Genomic DNA, 13,592 nt, shown 5'->3' on the forward strand with positions numbered 1-13,592 from the left:
GCCTTCCATGAGAAAAAGTGGCGTTTGGGAACCTGCCACTGAGGAACCACACATTCCACAAACTCACGGAAGGAGGCAGAGTCTACTAACTGAAAAGGCAGCAGTTGAAGTGCTAGCAATTTAGCCAAGCTAGCATTCAACCGCTGGGCATGTGGATGTCTGGGAGCAAAATTCTTTCGGTGGTGCAGCAGCTGGGGCAGGGAAGTTTGCCTGGTACAATCTGATGTCGGTGTACTGATAGCAGATTCCCCGCAAGTACTTGGCTGTGACACCTAATTCTACACCTTCATTCCTCTCAGTGCAGGTTTCAGAGAGGACTGAAGGTATAGTGGGGTTGGAGATCCCAGCTGATGAGGAGCAAGGAGAGGTCCGCTTTGTTCTTTGGTGTGGGTCTTTTAGGTACGCTTGCCAACGAACTGCATGGCAGGTCGACATATGTCTGGTCAAGCATGTGGTGCCCAAGCGGTTAATGTTTTTGCCACGCGAGATACGCTTGAGACATATGTTGCAAATAGCAGCGGTGGGATCTGATGCACTCGTCTCAAAAAAGGTCCACACCAAAGAACTTTTGGAATAACACGCAGAGACAGCAGCGCCCTGCATATGCGGAGCTCTGTGGTGTGATGCAGTTGGTGTGCTGCCCTTAAGCTGACCCCTGGAGTGCATCCTGCCTCATTGGAGATGTGCCTCCTCCTCCTCTCTCTTATCAGGCACCCACGTGGAGTCAGTATCCTCATAATCCCCTCCCTCCTCATCACTGGAGCAAACCTGGCAGTATGCTGCAGCTGGGGGAACATGACTGCCAGATTGCTGTCCTTCTTGGGCACCCCCTCTCTCTGGGCTCACGTTACTGCCTTCCTCTAGCTGGGTACCATTATCGGAACCTTCAAAACACTTGACATCCTCCTGGAGCATGTACCCAACATTGTGGTCAAACAGTTCAGGGGACTCCTCAGGAGGACATGGTGGGGCTAGGGAAGGAGTGACTGATGCCATTAAACCGAGGGAAGAGTCCGCGTTGGCAGCTGCTTTGCCAGACAAAGTACCCTGAGCCTGGGTGAGAGAAGATGAGGAGGATGAGGACGGCTTGGTCATCTACTCTAAGTCTTCCGCATGTTGCAGCTCAACACGACCAGCTGCCGATAAAAAAGGACAAGCGTGTCCCGCGGCCACGTGCTGATGAGGATGCACTGTCTCCATGACCAGCACTGTTGCCTGTAGACACAGAGCCTGCTTGCCCTCTTTTATTGGCTTGTGACTGTCTGCCTCTCCTTGTTGGCCTTCCAGACATACTAATGGCCTGCAGTGAGATGTAGCTGCACAAAGCTGGGATTGTATATATATACTAATACTGCAGCTAGCAGAATCAACTGCCTGCCTGTAGTATTATTAGTATGAGTACACCAGCAATTGTCTTCAGGTAGCTTTAGGTGCACACTGTGCAGAGGACACAGTACACTAACTGTAAATACTGCAGCTGCCTGCCTGTGGTATTAATAGGATCAGAACAACAGCAATTTTCTTCAGGTAGCTTTAGGTGCACACTGTGAGGAGGACACAGTACACTAACTGTAAATACTGCAGCTGCCTGTCTTTGGTACTAATAGGATCAGAACACCACCAATTTTCTTCAGGTAGCTTTAGGTGCACACTGGGCAGAGGACACAGTACATTAACTGTAAATACTGCAGCTGCCTACCTGTGGTACTAATAGGATCAGAAGAACACCACCAATTTTCTTCAGGTGGCTTTAGGTGCACACTATGCAAAGGACACAGTACACCAGGGATATGCAATTAGCGGACCTCCAGCTGTTGCAGAACTACAAGTCCCATGAGGTATAGCAAGACTCTGACAGCCACAAGCATGACACCCAGAAGCAGAGGCATGATGGGACTTGTAGTTTTGCAACAGCTGGAGGTCCGCTAATTGCATATCCCTGTAGTACACTAACTGTAAATACTGCAGCTGCCTGCCTGGGTATTAATAGGATCAGAACAACAGCAATTGTCTTCAGGTAGCTTTAGGTGCACACTGTGCAGAGGACACAGTACACTAACTATAAATACTGCAGTTGCCTGCCTGTGGTACTAATAGGATCAGAAGAACACCAGCAATTTTCTTCAGGTAGCTTTAGATGCACACTGTGCAGAGGAGACAGTACACTAACTGGAAATACTGCAGCTGCTTGCCTGTGGTATTAATAGGATCAGAACACCAGCAATTGTCTTCAGGTAGCTTTAGGTGCACACTGTGCAGAGGACACAGTACACTAACTGTAAATACTGCAGCTGCCTGCCTGTGGTACTAATAGGATCAGAAGAACACCAGCAATTTTCTTCAGGTAGCTTTAGGTGCACACTGCGCAGAGGACACAGTACACTAACTGTAAATATTGCAGCTGCCTGCCTGTGGTACTAATAGGATCAGAAGAACACCACCAATTTTCCTCCGGTAGCTTTAGGTGCACACTGTGCAGAGGAGACAATACACTAACTGGAAATACTGCAGCTGCTTGCCTGTGGTATTAATAGGATCAGAACACCAGCAATTGTCTTCAGGCAGCTTTAGGTGCACACTGTGCAGAGGACACAGTACACTAACTGTAAATACTGCAGCTGCCTGCCTGTGGTACTAATAGGATCAGAAGAACACCAGCAATTTTCTTAAGGTAGCTTTAGGTGCACACTGTGCAGAGGACACAGTACACTAACTGTAAATATTGCAGCTGCCTGCCTGTGGTACTAATAGGATCAGAAGAACACCACCAATTTTCTTCCGGTAGCTTTAGGTGCACACTGTGCAGAGGAGACAGTACACTAACTGGAAATACTGCAGCTGCTTGTCTGTGGTATTAATAAGATCAGAACACCAGCAATTGTCTTCAGGTAGCTTTAGGTGCACACTGGGCAGAGGACACAGTACACTAACTGTAAATACTGCAGCTGCCTGCCTGTGGTACTAATAGGATCAGAAGAACACCAGCAATTTTCTTCAGGTAGCTTTAGGTGCACACTGTGCAGAGGACACAGTATACTAACTGTAAATACTGCAGCTGCCTGCCTGTGGTATTAATAGGATCAGAACACCAGCAATTGTCTTCAGGTAGCTTTAGGTGCACACTGTGGAGAGGACACAGTACACTAACTGGAAATACTGCAGCTGCCTGCCTGTGGTACTAATAGGATCAGAAGAACACCAGCAATTTTCTTCAGGTAGCTTTAGGTGCACACTGTGCAGAGGACACAGTATACTAACTGTAAATACTGCAGCTGCCTGCCTGTGGTATTAATAGGATCAGAACACCAGCAATTGTCTTCAGGTAGCTTTAGGTGCACACTGTGGAGCGGACACAGTACACTAACTGGAAATACTGCAGCTGCCTGCCTGTGGTATTAATAGGATCAGAACACCAGCAATTGTCTTCAGGTAGCTTTAGGTGCACACTGTGGAGAGGACACAGTACACTAACTGGAAATACTGCAGCTGTCTGCCTGTGGTACTAATAGGATCAGAATAACAGCAATTGTCTTCAGGTAGCTTTAGGTGCACACTGTAGAGAGGACACAGTACACTAACTGTAAATGCTGCAGCTGCCTGCCTGTGGTATTAATAGGATCAGAAGAACAGCAATTGTCTTCAGGTAGCTTTAGGTGCACACTGTGGAGAGGACACAGTACACTAACTGTAAATACTGCAGCTGCCTGTCTGTGGTACTAATAGGATCAGAAGAACACCACCAATTTTCTTCAGGTAGCTTTAGGTGCACACTGGGCAGAGGACACAGTACACTAACTGTAAATACTGCAGCTGCCTGCCTGTGGTACTAATAGGATCAGAAGAACACCAGCAATTTTCTTCAGGTAGCTTTAGGTGCACACTGTGCAGAGGACACAGTACACTAACTGTAAATATTGCAGCTGCCTGCCTGTGGTACTAATAGGATCAGAAGAACACCACCAATTTTCTTCCGGTAGCTTTAGGTGCACACTGTGCAGAGAAGACAGTACACTAACTGGAAATATTGCAGCTGCTTGCCTGTGGTATTAATAGGATCAGAACACCAGCAATTGTCTTCAGGTAGCTTTAGGTGCACACTGTGCAGAGGACACAGTACACTAACTGTAAATACTGCAGCTGCATGTCTGTGGTACTAATAGGATCAGAAGAACACCAGCAATGTTCTTCAGGTAGCTTTAGGTGCACACTGTGCAGAGGACACAGTACACTAACTGTAAATACTGCAGCTGCCTGCCTGTGGTATTAATAGGATCAGAACAACAACAATTGTCTACAGGTAGCTTTAAGTGCACACTGTACAGAGGACACAGTACACTAACTGGAAGTACTGCAGCTGCCTGCCTGTGGTATTAATAGGATCAGAACACCAGCAATTGTCTTCAGGTAGCTTTAGGTGCACACTGTGGAGAGGACACAGTACACTAACTGGAAATACTGCAACTGCCTGCCTGTGGTACTAATAGGATCAGAATAACAGCAATTGTCTTCAGGTAGCTTTAAGTGCACACTGTAGAGAGGACACAGTACACTAACTGTAAATACTGCAGCTGCCTGCCTGTGGTACTAATAGGATCAGAAGAACACCACCAATTTTCTTCAGGTAGCTTTAGGTGCACATTGTGCAGAGGACACAGTACACTAACTGTAAATACTGTAGCTGCCTGCCTCTGGTACTAATAGGATCAGAAGAACACCAGCAATTTTCTTCAGGTAGCTTTAGGTGCACACTGTGCAGAGGACACAGTACACTAACTGTAAATACTGTAGCTGCCTGCCTGTGGTACTAATAGGATCAGAAGAACACCAGCAATTTTCTTCAGGTAGCTTTAGGTGCACACTGTGCAAAGGACACAGTACACTAACTGTAAATACTGTAAAAACACCTGCCTGCCTGTCAGTAGGAAGAGAATAACAGGAACGGATCTATCTAAACTGAATACAGTATATATATATATATATATATATATATATATATATATATACAACACCTAGGATGCATATATATGCACAATACACTGTAAGTGCAGCTAACTGACTCGCCTGCCTACTCTATCTAACTTAAATCAAATGACACTGTCTCTCTGTCTATCTCTCTCCACCACAACACACTACACAAGGCCGACATGCAGGCAGCCTTATATAGTGTGGGGCATGTACTAAACCCCCTGAGCCATAATTGGCCAAAGCCACCCTGGCTTTGGCCAATTACGGCTCTCTGTACAGATGGTGCTGTGATTGGCCAAGCATGCGGGTCATAGTGCATGCTTGGCAAATCATCAACCAGCAATGCACTGCGATGCCGCTGTGAATTATTGGCCATGACACGCCACTCGAATTTGGAAAACGGCCAATAACGTTCGCAATTCGACGAACGGTCGAACATGCGATGTTCGAGTTGAACATGGGTTCGACTCGAACTCGAAGCTCATCCCTACTGTTTGACATAAAGTGATTATATGACTATATACGAAATCTTAGGCGCAAGAATTGCTGTGGGCGATAGCCATTTGGCTTGCTAGTTGCCGCTTTTCTGTAAACAATATGTCAATTATGTCTTTGAATGATCTGTTTATCCTACCAATACAAATATTTTCAACCCTAAATGCCTTGTCAAGCATGTGGTACTTAAATGGCTGTTTTTTTTTTGCAATGCTTGATCTGCTTGAGGCAAAGTTTGCAAATCGCAACAATGCGATCGGCTGCACGTGTGCTAAAAAGGCCCAGACAGTTGAGCTGTTAGAGGTGGGCTGAGAGATAACAGCTCCACAATGTAATGGAATACAGTGGCTGCTCTCTACTCTTTTATGATGGCTGCCTCATTGGGGTTGTGCCTCACCCTCACTTTCCTCCTCTGCACCCAAGTCGCGTCAGTGACCTCATCATCCCCTTCGTCCTCGTCATCACTGGCACCAACTTGGCAATTTGCTGCAGCTGGGAGAACATGACTCCCAATTTTTTGTTTAACAGTGTTTAATTCTCCCCTCGCTGTAGGCTCATGTTCCTACCTTCCTCAACCTCAGAACCAACATCAGAATCAAGTAATACCTGTGCATCGTTAAGGAGCAAGTGGCTGACGCTGTGTTCAAATGTTTTAGCTGACTCCTCCATGCATGATGCTGGAGCTATGGCAGGAGTAGCTGTGGACAAAGGTAGAATGTGCTGCTCTGGCAGCTACAGTGGACTGCGCACTAGTCTCTGCTTGGGTGACAGAGGAGGATGAGGATGGTTTAGTAAGCCAGTCCACCACCTCCTCTGCATGCTGTAGCTAAATAGCATGGGCAACATCACTAAACAGAGGAAATGGTGCCCTGCCTGAGAACAGACCATGTCCACCTTTGCCTGTGGACACAGACGCTGCTGGCCCCCTCACAGTGCCATGGAAATGCCTGCCTCTCCTTGTTGGCCTCCCAGACATGATGGGAGGGGTATTACAAAAATGTAATAGAGAAGGGGAAATGTGTACTTGGATGCACTTTAATCAATGGAAAGTGGTGTTTGGTGCACTTTAACTTGAGTACTTACTACTCAGACACACTCCACTGACACACTTCAATAAACTGCGGTAAAACTGCACTGACACAATTCAAGATGCTGCAGTAAAAGTACACTAACACAATTCAATATACTGGAGTAAAACTGCACTAACGCACTTCAAAATACTGCCGTAAAAGTGCATTAAGGCACTTCAATATACTGCCATCAAATTGCACTAACACACTTCAATATACTGCTGTAAAAGTGCACTAACGCAGTTCAATATACAGCACTAAACATGCACTAACGCATGTCAATATACTGCAGTAAACGTGCACAAGCGCACCTCAATATACTGTGGTATACATGCACTAACGCACCTTAATATACTGCAGTAAACGTGCACTAATGCACCTCAATATACTGCAGTACACTTGCACTAAGGCACTTTGATATACTGAAGTAAACATGCCCTAACACACCTCAATATACTGCAGTACACGTGTACTAAAGCATGTCAATATATTGCAGTAAATGTGCACTAATGCACCTCAATATACTGCAGTAAACGTGCACCAACGCACATCAATATACTGCAGTAAATGTGCAGTAATGAACTTCAATATACTGCAGTAAACGTGCACTAACGCACCTCAAAATACTGCAGTTCAAATGCACTAATGCACCCCAATATACTGCAGTAACGCAGTTCAATATACTGTAATAAATGTGCACTAATGCATGTCAGTATACTGCAGTAAACATGCTCTAATGCACGTCAATATACTGCAGTAAAGGTGCACTAACACAGTTCAATATACTGCAGTAAACGTGCACTAACGACTGTCAATATACTGCAGTAAATTTGCACTAATGCACCTCAATATACTGCAGTACACATGCACTAAAGCAGTTTAATATACTGCATTAAGCACACACTAAAGTACGTCAAGATACTGCAGTAAACGTGCACTAACGCCTGTCAATTTACTCCAGTAAATGTGCACGAATGCACCTCGATATACTGCGATACACATGCACTAACATACCTCAATATACTATAGTAAACATGCACTAACACACCTCAATATACTGCAGTACACTTGCACTAAAGCACTTCAATATACTGCAGTAAACGTGCACTAACACACATGGATATACTGCAGTAAATGTGCACTAATGCACCTCAATAAACTGCAGTACATGTGCACTAACGCACCTCAATATACTGCAGTACACGTGCACTAATGCAGTTCAATATACTGCATTAAGCGTACACTAATGTACATCTATATACTGCAGTAAACGTGCACTATTGCACTTCAATATACTGCAATAAACGTGCACTAACGCCGTTCAATATACTGCAGTAAACATGCACGAACGCACGTCAATATATTGCAGTAAACGTGCACTAACGCACCTCAATTTACTGCAGTAAAGGTGCACTAACGAATATCAGTATACTGCAGTAAACATGCACTAACGCACGTCGATATACTGCAGTAAACGTGCGCTAATGCACCTCAGTATACTGCAGTATACATGCACTAATGCACCTCAGTATACTACAGTATACATGCACTAATGCACGTCGATATACTGCAGTGAACGTGCACAAACGCATGTCAATATATTGTAGTAAACATGCACAAACGCGCCTCAATTTACTGCAGTAAAGGTGCACTAACAAATATCAGGATACTGCAGTAAACATGCACTAACGCACGTCGATATACTGCAGTAAACGTGCGCTAAAGCACCTCAGTATACTGCAGTATACATGCACTAATGCAGCTCAGTGTACTGCAGTATACATGCACTAACACACGTCAATATACTGCAGTAAGGTTGCACTAATGTAAGTCAATATACTGCAGTAAATGTACACTAACACACCTCAATATGCTACAGTAAACATGCACTAATGCATGTCAATATACTGCAGTACAAGTGCACTAACACATGTCAATATACTGCAGTGGAGGAGCACTAACGCACCTAAATATACTCCAGTAAACGTGCACTAACGCATGTCAATATACTGCAGTAAATGTGCACTAATGCATGTCAATATACTACAGTACAAGTGCGCTAACACACGTCAATATCCTGCAGTAGAGGTGCACTAACGCACGTCAATATACTGCAGTAATTGTGCACTAACACGGTCAATATACTGCAGTAAACGTGCAGTAACGCATCTAAGTATACTGCAGTATACGTGCATTAACACAGTTCAATATACTACAGCAAACATGCACTAGCGCACGTCAATATACTACAGCAAACGTGCACTAGCGCACGTCAATATACTGCAGTAAAGGTGCACTAGCGCACGTCAATATACTGCAGTAAAGGTGCACTAAGGCGTGTCAATATACTGCAGTAAAGGTGCACTAACACACCTCAATATGCTGCAGTAAATGTGCGCTAATGCATGTCAATATACTACAGTACAAGTGCGCTAACACATGTCAATATCCTGCAGTAGAGGTGCACTAACGCACGTCAATATACTGCAGTAATTGTGCACTAACACAGTCAATATACTGCAGTAAATGTGCAGTAACGCATCTTAGTATACTGCAGTATACGTGCACTAACACAGTTCAATATACTACAGCAAACGTGCACTAGCGCACGTCAATATACTGCAGTAAAGGTGCACTAAGGCACGTCAATGTACTGCAGTAATTGTGCACTAACACAGTCAATATAGTGCAGTAAACGTGCAGTAACGCATCTTAGTATACTGCAGAATATGTGCACTAACACAGTTCAATATACTACAGCAAACGTGCACTAGCGCGTGTCAATATACTGCAGTAAAGGTGCACTAAAGCACGTCAATATACAGCAGTAAAGGTGCACTAACACACCTCAATATGCTTGCTGCAGTAAATGTGCATTAACGCACCTTAATATAGTGCAGTAAACCTGCCCTAAAACACTAAACTGACACTAAAGTAAAAACGAATGATCCCACTACGCTCACACTGCACTAACACTATATTCATACTAAAATTACACTAAAGTAAAAATCAATGGGCACACTACACTCACACTGCACTATCACTATATTCACACTAAACTGACACTCTACAATCACAATAGAATCACAATAGCACACTAACTTGCTAGTACCAATAAACAGAGCCCTATTCTATCTAACTTCACTCCAATATCATAATGCAAATGTCTGCTGTGGGAAGGATCCTTTCTAGAGGGGGTGGGTCTATGAACAATGAGTCATGATTGGGCACAGTCATCATTACTTTCTGTTAGTGTTCTGTTTCCTGATTGGGCAAATCCTTTACTGCTTCAGACAATCAGGGCCTCCACTGTGCGGCACGCAGTGCATTGTGGGGCGCTCAGCGGGCTGAACAAACGGTTGAACGCCCCGACAATTCGGGTGTTTATTGAATAGGCAAACAGCCAAACCGTTCGCCCAACACCATTTGTAAAAAAATCTGCAAGGTCAGTTATTACCTCTCCAAGACAAAGGTAATACCTGATGTTCAACATGTCTATTTGCATTTATTCACCTCAATAGCTCTTTCTACACTTTACAGTAGGAGACATTCACTTCCAGTTTGTCCCACTGCCTTTTAGCCTATCCTCTGCTTATAGTGTATTCAGAAAGATCTTAGCACCATCTTCTTCCCCAATTTCATTTGCGAGCCCTCCAGCGCAATTTCTTGTTAATCAAGTATTTTCCTTTTCTGGAGGCACCCATGCTCCTGTTAAGCCCGGCAAAGAATTCCCTAGCTTGCTGGATTTCCAACAAAGTCTTAACTATGGGGATGTTTTTCCTTCCTTTTCACTGGAAAGAGATAACAGACCCTTCCAGGGAGCATGGTCATTGGTGAAAGCCAAGCACCCCATCAAAATCCTAGAGCTTAGAGCAATAACAATGGTTCTGCTTGACACCCCCCACCCCCATTTGCATGGGTGCAATCAGACAATGCCATGGCTGTGGCCTGCATCAACCACCAAGGGGGATCAGCAGTTATGCAGTCTTGAAGGAAGTCTGATCATCTCAAGGACAGAGACTCATTGTTCAGCAAGCTCCGCTGTCCACATCCCAGGAATGGACAGCTGGAAGGCACGTTACCTCGGCCGCCTCTGCCTTGACCAATGGAAATGGGTCCTTCTCCCCAACATCTTTAATCTGATATGTCAAACAGGGATATGTGGATATCCTGGTCTCCATGTTCAACAAGCTCTGATAATGCCAGGGCCAAAGATCATTTAGCACTGGCGTTGGATACCTTGATAATCTCAGTCTCAGTCTTTCCTCCAGTGTGAATTCTATTTAACCACTTAATTTGCCCAGTTAATGAAGGATTTCCTGCCTTAATGACCAGCCCATTTTTTTCCGATACGACATGGCATCGCTTTAACTGACAATTGTGCGGTTGTGCGACACTGTGCCCAAACAAAACTTACGTCCTTTTTTACCCAAAAATACCCACAAATAGAGCTTTCTTTTGGTGGTATTTGATCACCTCTGCGTTTTTTTTTTGTGCCATAAACAAAAAAAGAGAGACAATTTTGAAAAAAAAAGTTTTTACTTTCTGATATAATACATATCCAAAAAAATATAAAAAAACAAATTTATTCATCAGTTTAGACCGATATAATATATCTTCTACATAATTTTGGTAAAAAAAATCACAATAGGCGTATATTGATTGGTTTGCACAAAATTTATCGCGTCTACAAACTAAGGGATAGATTAAGGGACTTTTGGCAGTGATCTGCGATTTTTATCAAGAGTACGACATTGCGGCGGACAAATCTGACCCCTAATGACACTTTTTTGGGGACCAGGGACATTATTACTTTGATCAGTGCTATAAAAATGCACTGATCAATGTATAAATGACACTGGCGGGGAAGGGGTTAACACTAGGGGGTGATCAAGAGGTTAAGTGGGTGTGTTCTAACTCTAAGGGGGATTGGCTCACTGGGACATGACAGACATCACTGGGAACAAAAGATTTCTGCCATGTCATTAAGCAGAACGGGAATTGCCTTGTTTACATAGGCAGTTCCCCATTCTGCCTCTGTACACAGTGATCGCTGGTCACTGGTGGACATCAAGTTTGCGGGACCCGCGGGCACGTGCGTGTGGCGCTGCACGTCCGCTATCCTCCTTGCACAGACCAACGTACAGGTACGTCAGTTTGTGCAGGAGAGCCGACCTGCCGCAGTAAATGTACGTGAGCTGGTCAGGAAGTGGTCAAAGGATAAGTTCACCTTTGGAGCAATTTACATGTTCCACCCGGATTTAGCATGGAACATGTAACATGTTCCAATTCCTGCCTCCTCATCCCCCATCCCTGTGACAGTAGACAGGGGGATCTTCTCCCCACACCTGCTGTCAGAATTTAAAAACAGCGTGTCTGTGCAAGGGTCTGTCCACACAGCCACCTCATTCATTCACAAAGTTCAGTGAATGAATGAACTACAAGTACCGTTGGTCTTTGTGGACGACAGCTTGTAGTGCTCAGGGAACTGCGAGGATCCTCCCATAGTCCATTGATTCTGGATACACAGGTGATTGTTTCAAACATTATTGATGTGATTTATATTGCTATTATTTGGTGGATAAGCCTGCTGTTATATGTCCTGGGTTCTTAGAGCCCCTGTGGCTGCTAAGACCTTCTGCTACACCTGATTTTTGAGAACTTCCTCTATGCAGACTGGAAACACTAAGATGGGTCATGGGCCCTGCCTAAAACTGTGCCAGAGCATTTCCCTTTTTAGAAGAGATTCACTAATAGGTGGTGTTGGGAATTTTGTATGCATGGTCGTGCACAAAGATGTGCGCAAAGATGTGCACATGCTCATAATATTTCTCGAGTGACAACTAGTCGATCCCTAACTCGCACGCATGCTAATAATATTTCTCAAGTGACAACTAGTCATTCCCTAACTCACGCACATGCTCATAACAATTCTCTGACTTGGTGACTACTAGACATGCCCTAACTCGTGCATGTGCCCGTGCACATGCATGTTAGCGTGTGTGAATACTTGGCTATTTAAAGTGGCTTCAGAGACCAGAGGAATTCTGAGTGGCCGTCAGTTTCTACTGTTTGTGACCTAATCTTGATTTCCTGCTTTGCCTTGACCGTACTTGTTTCTGTTACCCCATTGCTGATTCTGGCCTGTGACCTGACCCTGCCTTCTGCCTGCTGTTTTGGTACCTTCTCTGCTTGCCCAATATCGACCTCAGCCTGTCCCTGCTTTGACTTCTAATTCTGCTCCTCTGCTGCCGAGCTGATACTTACTCTTGCCTGCCTGATCAACCAAGATCTTGCATTTGCCTGTTTGTAAACCTGCTTGCTGCCTGCTGTTCCTGCTACAGTGCCTCCGCATCTGCCAGAATATCCTCTATTACAAACAAACGGCCACTGCCCCCAGCTCAACTTACCGACCAGTCTGCAACCACCCAAATTATCCTGTCTAACAGTATGTGTTAAAAACTGTTTCATTTGCACACATTTGCAAATACATGCGTAAACTGCAGAGCCACTTCATGGCACCCTAATATTATCTGCAGTCCTAACTCTGAATTGTGAGAACCTCCACAGTGGAATTACATGCATTATAATGGATAGGCAGAAGGCAGGTGAGCCTGGAGGGAGCTGACCCCTCCTCAAAGGCACAAGTGCACATTAGACACCCAGCATATAGCACAATGGCAGTGATGGTGTCCAGTGTGTCCCCTCAATAGTATTCCAACAGTACAAACAAATGGCCATTGCACCCACCTATTACTGGCCTTCGCAGCAAGGAGCACTTGGAAGGGCGACGCATGTCAAACAAAGCCAAAGAAAATTCCCAGCTCAACTTACTGACCAGTCTACAACCAACTGAATTATCCTGATAGTATGCATTAAAAACAGGGGTTTCATTTGCACACATTTGCAAATACATCTGTAAGCTGCAGAGACACTTCATAGCACCCCAATATTATCTGCAGCCAGAATACCAAAACAGTGGCTGAATATGACTGTTCAGCTGACAATTTTCTATCTTGCTCCTTTGATTTTTCAGTCAAAGGAGCAGGGCGGTAACAGGGC

The sequence above is a fragment of the Aquarana catesbeiana genome, linkage group LG03 (genome assembly GCF_042186555.1).
Source record: "Aquarana catesbeiana isolate 2022-GZ linkage group LG03, ASM4218655v1, whole genome shotgun sequence".
In the NCBI taxonomy this organism is placed as follows: domain Eukaryota; kingdom Metazoa; phylum Chordata; class Amphibia; order Anura; family Ranidae; genus Aquarana; species Aquarana catesbeiana.